Below are 12,601 nucleotides of genomic sequence, written 5' to 3'. Positions count from 1 at the left end.
TGAGTGTGGAAAGCAGTATGAAAGTAATATGACTTGGGAGGGAGACCAAAACAGACTTAAATCCATATGTGTTAAGAAACCTGAAAGTTCCATAAGGTATATACCACATATAGGACGTAAAAAGAAAAGAAGTGGAAGAAAGAGAAGAAAAAAGCAGGTAGAATTATAGGTAAAGAAGTTCAAGATATTCCAGTTTGTGAGGCTGAATATTATTTGCTGCAGTGTACTCAAGAAAAGGAAACAATTTCTCAGTGAATCTTGAATATCCAGGCCCAGAATCAGAATGACTAAGACAATCTGTAATTTTTTTCATTATAAGGTTGTCCCAAATTTTGGCAAACCCAACATGAGACCGATGGGGCTAGAATTGATTTTCAATTCCTATCTCAACCTAAAAAGAATCATGACATCTCCTCACTTTGATTTTGAATTGCTTCTTAGACAACCTGAATACTCTTTCAAAGGTCTGATTTCTAAAGCCTATGTAATTCCGATTAATCTGGACAGTCATCCGATTTTGTCATACCAACATAAATGATATCAAGATTGTAGGATCACTCTCAACGAGGGCCAATGGAATCATGTCTGGACATCTAACCTGTTTCAAACCCATCTAATTAGCTCAAAGTTTCTATACTATAAAATCCTTACCCACTGATATCTTACACCTAAAAAGCTATCTGCAGTCGCTTCCACGCACTCTCACTTATGCAGGATGAACTGAGGGCCAGTGGGTACTTTCGCTCATTGCTGCTGGCAATTACATCTTTTGGGCAAGAAGTCTCTCAGCAAATCAAGCTCATCACAGGTTATGGGTCCCCTTCCTTCCACAATTGCTCTTTTTAGACATCTGGCAAGCTTTGGACACTCCCCAGTCTAGTCAAGCTCTAATTTTGAGTCTATTAGTAGTGGCAAAATCAATTATTGTTTCTAAATGGTCAAGCCCCATCGGTCTCATGTTGGTTTACCAAAATTTGGCACAACCTTATAATGAAAAAAAATCACAGATTGTCTCAGTCATTCTGATTCTGGGCCTGGATATTCAAGATTCACTGAGAAATTGTTTCCTTTTATTGAGTACACTGCAGCATATAATATTCAGCCTCACAAACTGGAATATCTTGAACTTCTTTACCTATAATTCTACCTGCTTTTTTCTTCTCTTTCTTCCACTTCTTTTCTTTTTACGTCCTATATGTGGTATATACCTTATGGAACTCTCAGGTTTCTTAACACATATGGATTTAAGTCTGTTTTGGTCTCCCTCCCAAGTCATATTACTTTCATACTGCTTTCCACTGAGGATGTTCTCCGTAGCCGAGAACGAAACGTCTGGAAGAAAAACTTTCTCCAGTAGAACACGGCACTTGAGCCCGAAAGATTCTACAAACCCTAATAAGTCCAGATAGTTTAAACCTCCTTGATTGGTGCATCTTTTAATAATCTTAAAGCTATCTCTGTGTTTTTTGTGTTGCCATAAGAAGTCATTCAATGCTTTTTGCCATTATTTAAGTAGAGACAGTGATGGATGAACTGGAAGAGTGCAGAATGAAAAAAAAAACTATTTGGGAAAGAGAAAGGATTTTATAAGATGTAGCCATACCATACCATACCAAACCTTTAATGGCATAATAGATTCAGATAAAAATACACAGAATATAAAAATTTAAACATTGGAGATAAAATCAAGATAAAACCGAGCTTACAGATGCATTCAATAATGGTCAGAATTAAATTTAAGGATGTCAGCCAGAAATTTTGCCACAGCCTCACTAACCACCCCCTCAGTATCACTCAATAAATAATAACAGGGTGGCAGAATAGACAAATCTGGAGAAAAAGAAAGCTTGCCAAATAAATCTTTACGGAGGTTATGGTATAAAGAACAATCAAGCAATATATGCTGGATTGAGTCAGGGGTATTTGCTCCACAGGAGCAAAGTCTGTCGGCTAAAGGGACTCGCTGATATCTCCCTTGTAAAACTTTGGAGGGAAACGCGTTTAGTCTAGCCAACATAAATGCCCTGCGATGACTTGGAATGGTTAGGTCTGATAGATAATTGGGCATTTTGCCACAAAAAGCATAAAGACCTAAGGAAGCTGGAGAGCAAATATAAGGGTCAGTTGGCCATAATTTCGTATCCTCCGATTCCCATAGTCTCAGTTTAATACATCTGAAGATATATGACTCATCAGCGGTAGAAAAATCATCTACCTCTAACCCCAATTGATTGAGTTTAGACAGAAGCACTGCTGTCCAGGATGAAATATATGGGTCTCTTTTCATACAACCAAGAAGGCTGTTGGGATCTGTTCTAAAATGAATTTTGAGCCAGAATTTAAACACTGCAATCCAGGCTTTTGTCTCCACCAAAGACTGACCCACTTCAGAGCAGAGAGCAAAGTAGGACACACATTTTGGCAAACCAAGAATTTGTCTAAAGAATGAGGCTTGAATGCCCTCCACTTTCCTGGTAAAAGCTGAGATCCAAATAGGGATACCATAGAGGATTTGGGCAAGCGTTTTGGCTTTGAACACTTTAATAGCTGCTGGAACTAATTGGTTGCCCCTTGCAAAGAAAAACTGTTTAATTTGAGCAGCTGAACATTTAGCCAAGTTGACGGTGTTGTTACGATGTGAAACCCAGCAAACTGTATGCAAAACATTTAGAACTCCGATTAACTGACTGGATGCGCCTAGGCAACATCATAGGTCCCGAACAGATTGGTTTCTCCAAAGGCAAATCTGCTATGGATCACTGCTGCACTCTGGCCTTCCTTGCTGAAAAATATATGCATACCGGGTCAAAAAAATTATACGCTGCCTTCATCGATTTGAAGGGTGCTTTTGATTCAATAGAGCCCAACTATGGATCAAGCTAGGTCACCTGGGACCTCGTCTGCTGTTTCTCTTGAGGAAACTTCATTCTAATACCTTTTGCCAAGTGAAATTTTCTTCTAGCGGTGACTTGACTAGTAAAATCCCAGTGTTAAAGGGGGTTAAACAAGGTTGCGTGCTGGCCCCGCATCTTTTTAATCTATTTTTAACTGACCTGGCACAATTTTTGAACCCTGTCAACGGTCATCCGTCTAAACTTGCAGGCCGAGCGGTCCCCTTATTACTTTATGCCGATGACACTACCATCCTCTCTTGTACAAGAGTGGGCCTGCAAAGGTATTTGAATGCCTTTTATGACTACTGTAATTGTAATTCACTTACTATCAATTACACCAAATCTAAAGTAGTTGTCTTTTCAAACTGCTGGCGCCCACAGAGATGGTTTATTGGCAATTCAACAATCGAGAAAACAAAAATTTTTAAATACTTGGGGATCACTTTTAACCACAAGATAAGATGTAGCCTGTCAGGGAAGAAAGTATGAAGTTGTCCTATTTGTTGAGAGTATTGGATATCTTGGAAACTGTGGAGGTGATTGATCTTAATTGCGTCCTTTAATTTGTAAGGAAGTTGAACTCCAAGACACGAGAATGATTTTGTTGCCCATTGGTATTTGTAGTGTTGGTGAATATGATATTCTATTTCAGAAGTGAGATGCAACAGCATTACAGATGGTTTTTATTGGTTGATAAATAAGCCAGAGATGTGGCTAAAATGCTTGAGGGTGTTTTCCAGATCTTGTAAAGATGATTTAGGGTGGGTAAAACACAGCAGCATATCATTTGCAAATAAGCTTAATGTTGTATGAGAATAAAGTACAACACCATCAATCTCAGAGTCATTCTGTATTGCATACACCAGTGGTTTCAAAGCCAGAGCAAAGAAGACCAGGGAAAGAGGGCAACTTTGCCAGGTGCCACGATGTAGTCTGATGATAAACTATTCTGATGATAAACTATTAACTTGGAGTTGAGCAGGAGGTACAGAATAGATAGTTTTGATAGCTCTCAGGAAATTCTCACCAAAGTTCATATGTTGGAGAAGACTTATGAGGTAGGATGTTTCCAAAGAATCAAAGGCCTTCTCCACATCTAGTGAAAGCAAAAGGGTCTGCAAACATTTACTGTCACAAGCTGACATGATGTGCAAGGTTTTATGTTACGTCTTTCTCTGGCATAAAGCCTGGTTGATTGGGACGAACATAATTTGTGATGAAAGAGTTCATTAAGCTGCACCTTGCCAGAGGCTGAGCACATTTGAGAGAGCTCTCTGAAAGCGGATAAGAAGTGCTATAAGGGTGGGGTTTGGCTTTCTAAATAGCTGGGGAAGTTGCTGAGAATTCTGAGTTTGTGTGATTATGTGATTGCTGAGAATTCTGAGTTTGTGTGGTTACTGGGGAACTGCTATTTGTTTGTTTTCAGTGGGCTGTAGGTGATTGTTGCTGATTGATTGGGAGTGGCTGTGTTCCTGGGGCAGACTGAGGCCCCACCCTCTTTGCATTATTAAGCTGCACCTTGCCAGAGGTGCGAGCCTTTGGCGTGAGCCGAAGGGCACAAGCTAAAGGGCTCTTGCCTGTGGCTCTTGGCCTGGGGGTTCTGTAAGAAGCCCAGGAAGGACCAAGAACATGGATCGCTATTTTCCTTGTGTTCCCAATAAGGTACGTAGACCCTCCAGAAGGAGATACACATAGACACAACAGGATTTAAAGGAGGACTGTATATTTTAAAAAGCTATCATGAAGGTAGAATGCCAGCAGGGGAGTGTGGGCTTTCCAGTGTTTTGCACTGTCACATGTATGACTATCATCCCACAGGACAGAAGTCTTGGGTATATGCTTGATGCAAGAAGCTCCTGGTCCTCAGGGAACGAGTTTGCACACTTGAGGCTGAGGTGGCTGACCTGGAGAAGCAGAGACAGTCAGTTAGGCACTCGGAGAAGGCTCTTGGGGACGTGCTAGATGAGCCCCACTCTGAACATGGCAGCCCCGTTGCTGCCAGGGACCATGAGGGTTGAGAAGGAACAGGGCACTGTGCTGAGGATAAGGGGAATGTGCCTTCAGAAGGTGAGCAGGTATCCTTTCATGCCAAGGAACAATCCCTGGGCAGGGAGGGGAGGGGGGGTCTTGGTAGTTGGTGATTCGATCCTTAGGCCTCGCTCCCTCCGCCCTCCGATCCCGGCGCTTGCTGTAAGCATCAGAGCTGGAGCCAGGCAGACAGGCACGGAGGAAGCATGCTGCCCCCTCCACAGCCGGCGCTCGTGAAGCACTGGGTTTGCGGAGGGGGCGGGTGCTTCTTCCGTGCCTGTCTGCCTGGCTCCAGCTCTGATGCTTACAGCAAGCGCCGGGATCGGAGGGTGGAGGGAGCAATCCTGTCGCTTGCTGTAAGCGTCAGAGCTGGAGCCAGGCAGACAGGCACGGAGGAAGCGTGCTGCCCCCTCCGCAGCCAGCACTCACGAAGCGCTGGGTTTGCGGTGGGGGCAGCGTGGAGAGATCCCAGCGCTTGCTGGAAGCAGAGCTGGAGCAAGGCAGGCAGGCGCGGGGGAAGCACCGGGATCGGAGGCGGAGGCAGCGGATCGCCCCCCAGGAGGAAGGTGCGCCCTATGGTCTGGAGCGCCTTATGGACCGAAAAATACGGTATTAATAAAATTGTGGTTGATGAAAGAGAGATGGTAGATCAAGAAGGAATAAAATGAGATTTTTTTTAAATTTTATGCTAAATTATTTAAAGGTGTTAAAGTAAAGAAGGAAAGGATGGAAGCGTATTTGCAAAAGATTAAAATAGCACCCTTAACTGAATATATCAAATTTTTTTTGAATGATCCAATTGAAAAAATAGAAATTGAAGCAGCGATTAATGCAATGAAAATTGAAAAAGTACCTGGGCCAGATGGATATACAGCAAAAATTTTTAAAATTTTTAAAGAAGAATTAGTACCAAAACTTCAAAAATTGATGAATATGATAAGAATAAAAGGGAAAATACCAAATACATGAAAGGAAGCTGTAATTTCTTTGATTCCTAAGGAAGATAGAGATGTCACGAATGTAAAGAACTATAGACCAATTTCATTACTAAATAATGACTATAAGATGTATACAAGAATTTTGGCAGAACGACTTAAACAATATTTGATAAATTTCATAAAGGAAGACCAAGCGGGATTTCTCCCTAAAAGGCAAATAGACAATATTAGAACTGTTGTAAATATTGTAGAATATTATGAAAGACATCCAGAGAAGGAAGTTGCATTATTCTTTGCGGATGCAGAGAAAGCTTTTGATAATTTGAACTGGGAATTTATGTTTGCAGTAATGGAGAAAATAGAGTTGGGGGAAAACTTTATAAGAATGATAAAGGCAGTATATACTGAACAACGTGCAAGGTTATGTATAAATGCAGATCTTACAGATGAAATTATAATCAGCAAAGGTACAAGACAAGGTTGTCCGCTTTCACCTTTGTTGTTTATAATGACTCTTGAAATTTTATTGATGCAAATACAAGATGATAAAGAAATAGAAGGGTTGAGAGTTAAAGGATTTATTTACAAATATAGAGCATTTGCAGATGATATAATGTTTATAAATGAAAATCCTACACAAGTAACACCTTTGTTGTTAGCTAAAATACAAGAATATGGAGAACTGGTGGAATTTTGTGTTAATAAAGAAAAATCAAAAAATTTATGTAAAATATGAACGTAAACAAACAAAAGGAGTTGCAGAGACTAACAGGATGTGAAGTTACCTCTAAAGTAAAATATTTGAGTGTGGAAATAACAATGAAGAATATTGACCTGTTCAAAAATAACTATGAAAAGCTATGGCGTAAAATGGATGAAGATATGATAAAATGGAATAAGCTTAACTTGTCATTGCTTGGAAGAATAGCTGCAATTAAGATGAATATTTTACCGAAAATAATGTATTTGTTTCAAACTATTCCGTTTGTGAAAGGCAGTAAACAATTTAACAAATGGCAAAGGAAGATTTCAGAATTTGTATGGGCTGTGAAGAAACCAAGGGTTAAAATGAAAGTTTTAATAGATGCTAAAGAAAGAGGAGGATTCCAATTACCAGATTTAAGATTATATCATGAAGCAGTTTGTTTAGTGTGGATAAAAGATTGGGTGACGCTGCTGAATAAAAAACTTTTAGCGTTGGAAGGTCATGGAAATAAATTCGGCTGGCACGCTTATATGTATTATGGGAAGAAAAAGATGGATAGTTTTTTCTCTCACCATTATATAAGAAATAATTTGTTGAATACCTGGATGAAGTATAAGAAATATGGTGATGAAAGAAAACCATTATGGATAGTGCCAGCAGAAGTGATAAAAATAACAGCTGAGACAGGTGAGGAAAAATGGCTATCATACAATCAGCTATTAAAAATACTGAGCCACACACTCTTCATTGTAAAGGATTGATTTACTGAGAGTAGCACACCAACCATGTATGGCAGGAGTGCGTGCTACTTGTGTTCCTCCTAATACATGTCACCATTTTGTGTAAAAAGGGCAGTGCACATATTTTCTAAGCAGAACGCTAGTAATTTGAAGGAATGTATTGCACATGTGGAAGCTCTATATGACGGAAAAATACGCAAGTGTGTGCTCCCATTACACATGACTGGTGCACCAAGATCTGAAAAGGACTTCAGTGAGGTATGCAAGGGCTTGTATTACTTGAAGTCTGTTATCTCCTACCACTCCACTGCCTTGGTGTAAGGAGCCCTGCAGCAGGCACTTCTGTTGTAGGACTTGTGTAAAGAACAGTGACAGACGGTGAACGAATAGAAGAAAACAATGGGGATCTTGATGACCTGAAAGTAAAGTTGGTGTACATAATGCAGTAACTTGACTTTGGAAAGGTCTTGCTTTATAAGACAGAAATCAATTAGATTGAGCTGCTGTATTGTTTTAAACTGGATGATCCTCACGTGTGTTGATGATGCCTCTGTGTGTGTGTGTGTGTGTGTGTGATGTATGCATGCTCTGGCTGTTTACATAGTGAGAGCTTTGCTTTATAGTTGCCAGTCCCCCCCCCCCCCCCCCCGCCTTCACATTCAGATTGACCTGCTTTTGTTCAAGTGTGCCCTAGTTTCTTTATAACTGGGAATTATAACTGGGAGTTATTATTAGAAAGTATCTCATATATATGTGTGTGTGTGTGTGTGTGTGTGTATTAGGGTACCTTGGGGTGTGTGTAAGTTCTGTATGCAGAAAAAAATCATATTATATATATATAGATACTTGGGAAACTGAAGTTGAAGGAAGGGATGTGGGTTGTGTTTGGTGGAAGGGGAGGGTCTGTCTAACACGAGAGTACTGTATGAGGATATATTTGTGTCTGTGTGTGTTAGAGAGAGATTGATTTCATGAAGGTGGGGGAAGGGAATGGCGAGGCCGCAGCTGCTGGTAAAATGATACAGAAGAATCAGCAGCCCTGTCATGGAGGGAACCTCCAGTCTGGATTTCCTTTGCTTCTCTGAAAAATGGAAGCACTCTGCTGAAAACGAACAGTTTTTAAAGGGACCGGTGCTCTTAGCTCTAGATAAGGAGCCAGATAACAGCAACGGTTGGTAGGAGGGTATATCACTTTAAAAAAAAGAAAAAGAATGCTGAATCACCAACGCTGAAATATTTATTTAGGGGTTCATTGCTATTAAGGAGTAATAATTTGGCTAGTGCTGCTTTTAACGCACGCTGTGTTTATGCTTATTTTGAGCCCCAGTCTGTATCAGGGCAAATAAAAAGAACGATTACTTTTAGTTGAGGAAAAATAATATCATTTTTTAAAAATCCCAACAAAAACTGATAAGGAATGCAATTCAGAATGTGTTGCTTGGCGTAAGAAGAATGCTGTTAATTAGCACTGGTAACAAAATTATTTTGTTAATTTTGGAGGGACGGTGGCTCAGTGGTAGAGCATCTGCTTGAGAAACAGAAGGTCCCAGGTTCAATCCCCGGCATCTCCAAAAAAGGGTCCAGGCAAATAGGTGTGAAAAACCTCAGCTTGACACCCTGGAGAGCAGGGGAGGGATGGTGGCTCAGTGGTAGAGCATCTGCTTGGTAAGCAGAAGGTCCCAGGTTCAATCCCCGGCATCTCCAAAAAAGGGTCCAGGCAAATAGGTGTGAAAAACCTCAGCTGGAGACCCTGGAGAGCAGGGGAGGGATGGTGGCTCAGTGGTAGAGCATCTGCTTGGTAAGCAGAAGGTCCCAGGTTCAATCCCCGGCATCTCCAAAAAAGGGTCCAGGCAAATAGGTGTGAAAAACCTCAGCTTGACACCCTGGAGAGCAGGGGAGGGATGGTGGCTCAGTGGTAGAGCATCTGCTTGGTAAGCAGAAGGTCCCAGGTTCAATCCCCAGCATCTCCAAAAAAGGGTCCAGGCAAATAGGTGTGAAAAACCTCAGCTTGACACCCTGGAGAGCAGGGGAGGGATGGTGGCTCAGTGGTAGAGCATCTGCTTGGTAAGCAGAAGGTCCCAGGTTCAATCCCCGGCATCTCCAAAAAAGGGTCCAGGCAAATAGGTGTGAAAAACCTCAGCTGGAGACCCTGGAGAGCCGCTGCCAGTCTGAGAAGACAATACTGACTTTGATGGACCAAGGGTCTGATTCAGTATAAGGCAGCTTCGTATGTTCATTTGTGGTTTGTAGAAATATGGGACGCATCTATAGGAACATACACCAGTAACAATTCTAAATAGCTTTGATGGTACACTTCATGGGAACTGCTTGTTGCTGCCAATCCTGCGTGGCAGCATGTATGTTCAAGGTGCCTGTTTCTATAGACACTCTTGGAATAACATGCCTCTCCAACAAGGCAGCCCTGTGGAACTTGAGCATCCAACAAACGGAACGAGTAAAACAACACCCAAGGGTGTTCTGTTGTAACCCAGTAATATGTTGGCACTGAGAGGGTGTGGCTTCCCTCCCAAGGATGTATGGATGGTTGGGCGGGGGGGGGGGGATAAACTTTCCCCAGTGTTTCTCTTGGTTGGAAGGGCTTATCCTATTGGGGTCTTGTGCTTTGAATATTCTACCATGTTGGCTTGCCTATACTAGAAACTAGGGCTGCCAAGTCCAATTTAAGAAATATCTGGGGACTTTGGGGGTGGAGCCAGGGGGCTTTGGGGGTGGATCCAGGAGACATTAGGGGTGGAGCCAAGATCAAGGCTGTGACGAGCATAATTGAACTCCAAAGGGAGTTCTGGCCATCACATTTAAAGGGACGGCACACCTTTTCAATTCCTTCCTTCCATAGGAAATAATGAAGGATAGGGGCACCTTCTTTTGGGCTCATAGAATTGGACCCCATGGTCCAATCTTTTTGAAACTTGGGAGGTATTTTGGGGAGAGGCACTAGATGCTATACTGAAAGTTTGGTGCCTATACCTCAAAAAACAGCCTCCCCCCCCGAGCCCCAGATACCCGCGGATCAATTCTCCATTATTTTCTATGGGATCTCCTTAGGGAATAATTGAGTCCCCAGTAGACATTTCCTCCCCCCCCCCCGCTTTCTGACGACCCTGAGGCGGGGGGAGGGCCTCCAAACCCGGGGATCCCCTGCCCCCACCTGGGGATTGGCAACCCTACTAGAGACTTGAGGTGCAACCTTCTCTCATTAGCTGTATTTTTACTTCTAGCAGAACCTTAACATGTGTAGGGTTGCCAGGCCTGTGTTGGAAAATAACTGGAGATTTTGGGGGAGGGTCCAGCAGAGGGCAGGATTTGGGGAGGGGTAGGGCCTCAGCACGGTACAGTGCCATACAGCCCATCCTTCAAAACAGCCATTCTCTCCAGGGGAATTGATCTCTGCCAGCTGGAGATCAGTTGTAAAAGTGGGCGATCTCTAGGCCTCACCTGGAGGCTGGCAGCTCTAAAATGCGTCTTAGCCTCTTATCCTTTGTGCAGGGAAAAAAACAAGAGAGAGGACTGCTAAGCAGAACTGACTTGTACCCTGAATGTGAATTCACTTGTTTAGTAGGTACTCGGTCATACTGATTTGCCATTTCCTTTCTTTTCAACTACATTAGCTCACGTTTCAGATTGTCACGCTTTGGCAATATTAGTTTTCTTCCTGACTGAAAGGTCTTCTTGTAACAGTCTCGAGCGGGTTCTCGTGAGAGGTGGCACAGAAGATTTCTGAAGAAAGTTGTGCTGTAAAATACTAAAGGTTAAAGCTAGATAAGCAGAATATGATAGTTGTTCCTCTGCAGGCAAATCAGTACGACCAAGTACCTACTAAGCAGGCGAATTTACATTCAGGGTACAAGTCAGTTCTGCTTAGCCAGTACTCTCTCATTTTTTTCCCTGCACAAAGGTTCTTACTAAAGGTTATAGCTAGATATGCAGTCTATGATAGTTGAAGAAGAAGAAGAAGAATTGCAGATTTGTACCCCGCCCTTCTCTCTGAATCAGAGACTCAGAGCGGCTTACAATCTCCCATATCTTCTCCCCACACAACAGACACCCTGTGAGGTGGGTGGGGCTGAGAGGGCTCTCACAGCAGCTGCCCTTTCAAGGACAACCTCTGCCAGAGCTACGGCTGACCCAAGGCCATTCCAGCAGGTGCAAGTGGAGGAGTGGGGAATCAAACCCGGTTCTCCCAGATAAGAGTCCGCACACTTAACCACTACACCAAAGAGTCCACACACTTAACCACTCTCTTGTTCCTCCGCATCTCCATAATTAAGTGCTACATTTAAAAAACCCTTTTAGTTAAGATGCCAAACATTTGTATTGCTGTAGCCCTCAAGTGAGACCATGGGGATGCTAACTGTTTTAACATAGGAGGTTTTGGAAATGTACGTGTCCATCCTTTCTGATCACTATTCAAATAAATTCCAACGGTGATTTAATTTTATTGGTGTCCTAAACAGGTGTTGTTAGTGTGAAGTATAGAGCTCAGCAGCATTCTGGACTTAAATGATGAAATGCCTAAATGTTATCTAAACTAAGTTTTCAAATATGTGGGGACCTGTGAGACTGAGGGAGCATCCTATCCCCACCCCAATTGTCACTGAGCCCAGGTGCTGATCCGGGCTACCACCACCTCATCACCGCCGCTGGGCCGCTGCGACCCCAGGCCTCTGTCACAGGACACAGAAGGCAGGAACATTGTCTGCATGCGTGCCGGCAGTGCCTTTTATTTTCGGTGTGGGTGTTTGTGTGGGTGTGGGATTTAGCCCTCTCCAATGTAATTTTTAAGGTTTTCAAGTGTTTCTGTAAACTTGCGGGGGTACGCCACCTTGGTAGAACTATCTTTTTGTGTGTGTGTCATTGTTAGGATTGCCAAGTCCAAGAAATATCTGGGGACTTTGGGGGTGGAGCTAGAAGACATTAGGAGTGGAGCCAAGATCAAGGCTGTGACAAGCATCACTCCAAAGGGAGCTCTGGCCATCACATTTCAAGGGACGGCACACCTTTTCAATGCCTTCCTTCCATAGAAAATAATGAAGGATAGGGGCACCTTCTTTTGGGGCTCATAGAATTGGACCCCCTGGTCCAATCTTTTTGAAACTTTAAAGGTATTTTGGGGAGAGGCACTAGATGTTATACTGAAAATTTGGTGCCACTACCCCCAAAAAACAGCCCTCCCAGAGCCCCAGATACCTACGGATCAATTCTCCATGATTTTCTATGGGAATAAATCTCCATAGGGAATAATAGAGTTCCCAGCAGACATTTCCATCCCCTCCC

The 12,601-nt window shown here is 42.7% G+C and overlaps 1 protein-coding gene across 1 annotated transcript in view; it reads left to right on the top strand.

Annotated features, from left to right (window-relative positions):
* Positions 1–12,601, top strand: part of CLASP1 (cytoplasmic linker associated protein 1) — a 400,778-nt gene that overhangs the window by 32,027 nt on the left and 356,150 nt on the right. The window lies entirely within an intron of this gene.

This window comes from Heteronotia binoei, chromosome 21 (genome assembly GCF_032191835.1).
Source record: "Heteronotia binoei isolate CCM8104 ecotype False Entrance Well chromosome 21, APGP_CSIRO_Hbin_v1, whole genome shotgun sequence".
NCBI lineage: Eukaryota > Metazoa > Chordata > Lepidosauria > Squamata > Gekkonidae > Heteronotia > Heteronotia binoei.
This window is presented reverse-complemented; position numbering and strand designations above follow the sequence as displayed.